The 5929-nt window shown below is 54.8% G+C and overlaps 1 long non-coding RNA gene across 1 annotated transcript; it reads right to left on the bottom strand.

Moving 5' to 3' along the window:
• Window positions 1-774: 774 nt before the first annotated feature.
• On the bottom strand, window positions 775-5844 carry LOC116622385. The gene is made up of 3 exons (XR_004297564.1): window positions 5515-5844; window positions 5139-5257; window positions 775-1750 (listed from the first exon to the last, which is right to left on the bottom strand). It is a non-coding gene; the product is annotated as an uncharacterized LOC116622385 (long non-coding RNA).
• Between the last annotated feature and the right edge of the window lie 85 nt (window positions 5845-5929).

The raw sequence follows: 5929 nt of genomic DNA, 5'->3' as shown, positions 1-5929 counted from the left end.
CTCTTGGGGCATCAGCGTTCGGGGAGCCCAAGTCCTCAGCCATCTGGGACTGCTGATACCAGCCTTGACCCCTGATGCTGACCGAGCACCTTGGTAAACAGGAAGCACCCTGGCTGAGAGTCCTGTGATACCTCGAGGCCATCGTGCTCTTCAAACTTCCACCTGCTGCCTCAAACCTCCACGGGCGATTCTCTGGCCTGAATCAGTTGTTACTGTGGTGTTTGTCGATTGATAATTTGCTAATTTTACAATTCCTCTGGCATTTGCTAGCTTTTGCATGTGATCCTCCCAGGGAAGAGGATCCAGTCCCTTCATCACACTGTGAGACACCAGGGATTCCAACAACAACAAATTCACCCTCATTCTCAACTGCAGCAGGTTTTCCATATCCTGCAGACACGTGGAAGTCGAATATTGCAGTCCCTACCCATACACGGTTGGGTTCTTCCTGATTTTCATGACTATAAACAATACCCCAAGGGACATCTTTTGCATACCACTGGGTGTGTTCACTTCTTTTCCCCCCCAGGATGAGCTCTCAGGAGACGAATGTCAGAGTTGGAAGGTTTCAAAGATTTGCGACTCAGGGGCGCCCGGGTGGCTGAGTCGGTGAAGCGTCCCACTCTCGGCTGTGGATCAGGTCATGGTCTCAGGGTCCGGGGATCCAGCCCCATGTCAGGTGCCACACTCAACAGGGAGTCTGCTTGAGATTCTCTCTCCCTCTCCCTCTGCCCCTCCCCACTTCTCAAATAAAATAAACAAATAAAATCTTAATACACAAATAAATGAAGATTTGCTACTTGTGTGCCGAGCTGCACCCTGGAAAGCCTGTCTGCTCCCACCCTTGCCAGCACCGATCTGTTGAATCTGGGTGTGCATCGGGGGACCGGTTTTACAGGCATCAAAGGAAGCCCCTGGTGCCCGAAAGCGTGTTTGTACCCAGTGTGCAGTCGGCCCTGCTGTCTAGGATTTGTGGAGCCGAAACAAGCCAGCGGTGCGTTTCCTTACCAGTGTGTCCATCACTAGAGGCAGGACTGATCCACTACAGGGCATATTCACCCATCAAGGAAGGCCACTCCCACCCCGGGGAGCACTTTTGCTCCCGGGACCTACTGCATGCAGGCAGATGCCGGGCGGAGAGACAGCAAGGCCACCAAGGGCAGAGGCCTCAGAGAGGAAGATGGAGGCGCTTGCGCACGTAAAGATGCTCAGCCACAAGGCGGGGAAAGCAGCGCATAGGAAAGATAAAGCACGTGTGTCTGTCCGTGATGACGTGTATCTTGAAGACTGCTGATATTCAGGCTCATGCCCGCATCAGGACACTGACAGAGGCTGCATCCCGCCTGGAATGATTTCCTCCAGATTTCCACACAACGTGCTCCCTCGCTTCCTTCAAATCTTTGCTCAAATGCCTCCTTCTCGATGAAAGTCTACCCAGACTACCCGGCCTAAAATTCCCTCCCCCAGCGTTCCTGATACTCCTTACCCTGCTCTAATTTTTCCAGTAATTAGTATCATTTCATCCTTCCAACTTTTCTTACAAACTAGCCCAAGACTTTCCCAGTCTTAGCGCTGAAAGTCCCGCATCTGGGGCAAACCTGGACAGTTGACCACCCTGGCTTTCGTGCTTATGGGTTGACTATCTCTCTCCCTGCTGGAATGAAAGTCCCAGGAAGGCACTGTTTGGTTTCCTGTCTTGGTCACTGATCCATCCCAAGCACCTGGAACAGCACCTGGCAAACAGTTGGTGCTAAAAAAACAAAACAACAACAAAACAAAAACCACTTGTTGAATGAACGGGTCAGGTCCTGATGATGGTGGGGATCCAAACAAGGACCACTCGGGAGAACTGCAAACACACAGGCTCTTTGTGCAAATCTCAGTTCTAGGAATTTCTCCAGAGAAGCTCCCAACTGCGCCCAAAGATAAATGTTCAAGCGTGCTCACTGCAGCTTCTAGCCCACCAGACTGAACCTGGCGTAAACGCCCGCTGGCGGGAGAATGCGAGAAGCCGCGGCGTGCTCCTATTGAGGAGCAATGCACAGCACCTGGTCTCCACACTCCCACAAGGGGGCGCGTGTGGGAACTTGTGGGAACACGGACTCGGACGTCTCTAGGTCAACCTCCCGGTGTGGGGAGGACCCCGGGGTGCTAACAGGGGTACCTGAGGGGGTGGGAGCGTGGGGGGAGGAGGGCAAGGGCAGCACCTCCAGATTCTACTGGGTGCACCTGGGTGACTGCGTGAATTTCCCCCCAAGTACCTATGTCTTTCATAACTTAATACAAATGAGCAGGGGAAATGACGATTAACTTGTGAAGCCAGAACTCAAGCTGAAGGGACAACCTGAGCTTCAGTGTATGAGTCTCTGGGCCACCAGTATTCAGCACCCCTCCCCAGTCTCCCACGCCGACTCAGAAGGCCATCGCTAGGCCACCTCCTGACTAGTTCTCGAGTCTGTCCCCTTCTCTCCAACTGCCATGCCACCACACCAGCCCACGCCAAGACCAACTGCTGCCAGATTTCCTGCTTCCGCTCCAGGCCTCCAATCCAGTCTACACAGCAGCCCCGAGCTAGCCTCAGTGAGAATACCAAACCCACTCACCACCCTACCCCCTCAGAACTCCTCACTGGCTCCCTAGGGCTCTGAGGAGCCTGGCCCCCACCTCCATTCACACCCCATACACACAACTCACCAATTTAAAGTGCACGATTCAATGGTTTTTAATCTACTCAGAGAGTCGTGCAGCCACCACAATTTTAGGACCTTTTCACCATCCGAAAAAGAAAATCTGCACCCATTAGCTACGCCCTCCCTGTCCCCCATCCCCCACACCCAGCTAGGCAGTCACTAATCTACTTTCTGTATGTATGGATTTGATGATTCTGGACATTTCGTGTCAATGGGATCATAACCTACGTGGGACTGACGCCTGGGTGGCTCACTCGTTAAGCGCCTGCCTTTGGCTCAGGTCGTGATCCCGGGGCCCGAGGATCGAGCCCCACATCAGGCTCCCTGCTCAGCTTCTCCCTCTCCCTCTGCCACCACCCTCGCTCATGATCTCTCTCTTAAATAAAATCTTTAAAACTAAAATAAAGTAAGATAAAATACGTGGTCCTTTGTGGCTGGTTTCCCTCAGCATAACATTTCTGAGTCTCCTCCATCTTGCAGCATGCGTTAAGAATTCCATTCCTTCCGGGGCACCTGGGTGGCTCAGTCGTTAAGCGTCTGCCTTCGGCTCAGGTCATGGTCCCAGGGTCCTGGAATCGAGCCCCGCATCGGGCTCCCTGCTCAGCGGTAAGCCTGCTTCTCCCTCTCCCACTCCCCCTGCTTGTGTTCCCTCTCTCGCTGTGTCTCTCTCTGTCAAATAAATAAATAAAATCTTAAAAAAAAACTATAAAAAAAAAAGAATTCCGTTCCTTCCTACGGCCGTGTAATGCCCCGCTGTGTGGCTATTACCACAGTGGGTTTGTCCATCGTCAGTCAGTGAGCTTCTGGGTCGTTTCCACCGTTTGGTGGTCCTGAGTAACGCTGCTATGAACATCTGTGCATGACTATTTGTGTGCACGGATGTTTTCATTCCTCTAGGGTAATAGCGAGGAATAGAACACCAGGTCACATGGTAACTCAATGTTTAAGCACTTGAGGAATCGCAAGAATGTTTTCGGAAGCAGTGGTAGCGTCTTCCCATTCCTACCAGCTGTGTGTAAGAGTTCCAATGTCTCCACATCCTCTCCGACACTCGCTAGCATCTGACGTTTCCGTAATAACCACCCTAGTGGTGTGAAGTGGGATCTCACTGTGGTTTTAATTTGCATTTCCCTGATGGCTGATGATGTCGAGCCTTTTGTCACATGCTTATTGGCCACTGACAGATCTTTCACTGCCATCAGCGACCCTTCTCAGGCCGCTGCCCTGCCTCTGCCCTCACCCTCCTCTTCTGCACCCCGCAGTCAAGTGGCCTGGAAAGACCTGAGTCCGACCGTGGCGCTCCTCTGCCACCCTGCAGTGGCTCCCCATTCTCTCAGAGAAAAGGCTTCGAAGGCCCTGTGTGATACCACCCCAACCACACACACCTCGTTCCCCCATGCCCCATCCTGTTCCAGCCACACCGGCCTCCCTTCCATCCCTCCAATGTGCTGAGCCTGTGCTCCTATGTTCCCACGCCTGGGAAGCTCGTCCTTGGACACACACACAGCTCCCTTCCCGCCTTCCTTCAACCCTGGGTTCCAATGACACCTGCTTGGTGAGGCCCACCCTGGCCACCTGGCTTGTAAAATTCAGCATGGCGCTCACATCACCTGGTACCCCGAGCCCCTTCCTGCTCTACTTCTTCTTCCACAGTTCCTGCTCCCTTCCATGCACCCCAAGTTTTACTTATTTGTTCGATTGTTTTATGTCTGCCTTTCCCGCTACAGGGCAAAGAGGTGCCCTAAGCAGAATGGTGCCCAGCACACAGTAGGCGCTCAGTAAATGCCTGCTGAATGAATGAACACCTCCGATCTATATGGCACTCTGCTAGGGGCTGGGGAGAGTCCCTGCTCTCCTGGGGCTGGTCTACTCAGAGGTGACAAATTCTGACAGACCCGGATCAAAGAGGGTGAAGTGAACAAGCATGGGAGTGGAGGTGAGGGACGATAAGGTGATCCGAGGCCACAAGGAGGAAGAGGAGAAGACAAGGGACCCACGTCCACGCGTCCTCCAGTGAGAGAGCTTGGCTGATACTGGGGACCCACAGAAAGGTGGCCCAGGGGCCCAGGGGAGAGTGTGCTTATGGCCGCGGGGGGTTTACTCAAAATGTAGTGGGGCAGAGGACTCTTGCAAAGTTTCCAGCAGGGATGGTGCGTGTCGGGATTGGGATTCCAGGGGCTGGTAAACACTGACCTACCCAAGGGCCACTCGGGGCACCACCTGCTTCTCTAGACAAAGTGTGACTGGAACACACCCCCGCCCCCCGCCTTGGTCTGCATATTGGCTACGCCACTCGGGCTGGAGCAGAACTGAGCCCTGGGTTGGGTTTGCTGACCCCCATTTTAAGGTGACTGTTCAGGGCGCAGGCGACCCTTCCCTCTCCCCCACACCAGGTCCTGTTGACTTGCACTGAACCCCATCACCTCTCCCGACCCCACGGCCACAAACCTGCTCCGCGGGCCATCACCTCCACCTGCATGGCTGCGGTCACCTCCTCTTTGGCCTCTCTGCTCCTGCCCGGTGGTCAGACGGAGTCATGTTCTGCTCAGAACCTCCAGCGGCTCCTCCTTGAAGGAAATAACACACTGCTTACCGGGCGGCCTGGACTTGGGACCTCCCTGCCTCTCCCTACCTCTCTCCCCTCGGCGCCCTCCACTCGCCAGGCTCGCTGACCCAGCCCTGCCAGCTTCCTGGCCGCGCCTGAAACACACGGGGTGTGATCCCCTTGCCAGGCCCCGTGCTTGCTGTTCTCTCTCCCTGAAACCTTCCCATAGCTCAAGGTCCCCACCCTCCCTCCCTTTCTATCCTCCTGGCCCTGATGTACCCTTCTTCAGCCTTTATCGTTCCGACAGGACCGTATATTCTTGCTTGCTTGTCTGGCTCCCCCAGGAGGGTGTGAACTCCACGACAGCAGGGGTTTCAGCCCTTTTACTCTGCTCATTCCCAAAGCATCCTGCCCGCACAGCACCAGCGCTCAAATCCGGAGTGGAACCCTGCAGCGATGCACCGGACAGGGTGGTCGCAAGCAAGGGACCGTGACCAGGCATGCAGAGGACGAACAGGGTCTGGCCCGCGGCGGTACGTGCTACCTAATAACCACCATTCTCCTTATTTCTGTGTCTTTTGGATGCACTCTTGCTGTAGGACCCGGTTTGACTACCTTGTCCCTGCTGCTGGGACACTGCGCCCCCAGCGCAGGCCTGCAGGGGGGAGGCCGGGGGCCCGTCGGGGGACACCGC

The sequence above is a fragment of the Phoca vitulina genome, unplaced genomic scaffold (assembly GCF_004348235.1).
Source record: "Phoca vitulina isolate PV1807 unplaced genomic scaffold, GSC_HSeal_1.0 scaffold52, whole genome shotgun sequence".
NCBI classification, from domain to species: Eukaryota; Metazoa; Chordata; class Mammalia; order Carnivora; family Phocidae; genus Phoca; species Phoca vitulina.
Note: the sequence above shows the minus strand (reverse complement) of the source record. Positions and strands in the feature narration are given on the sequence as shown.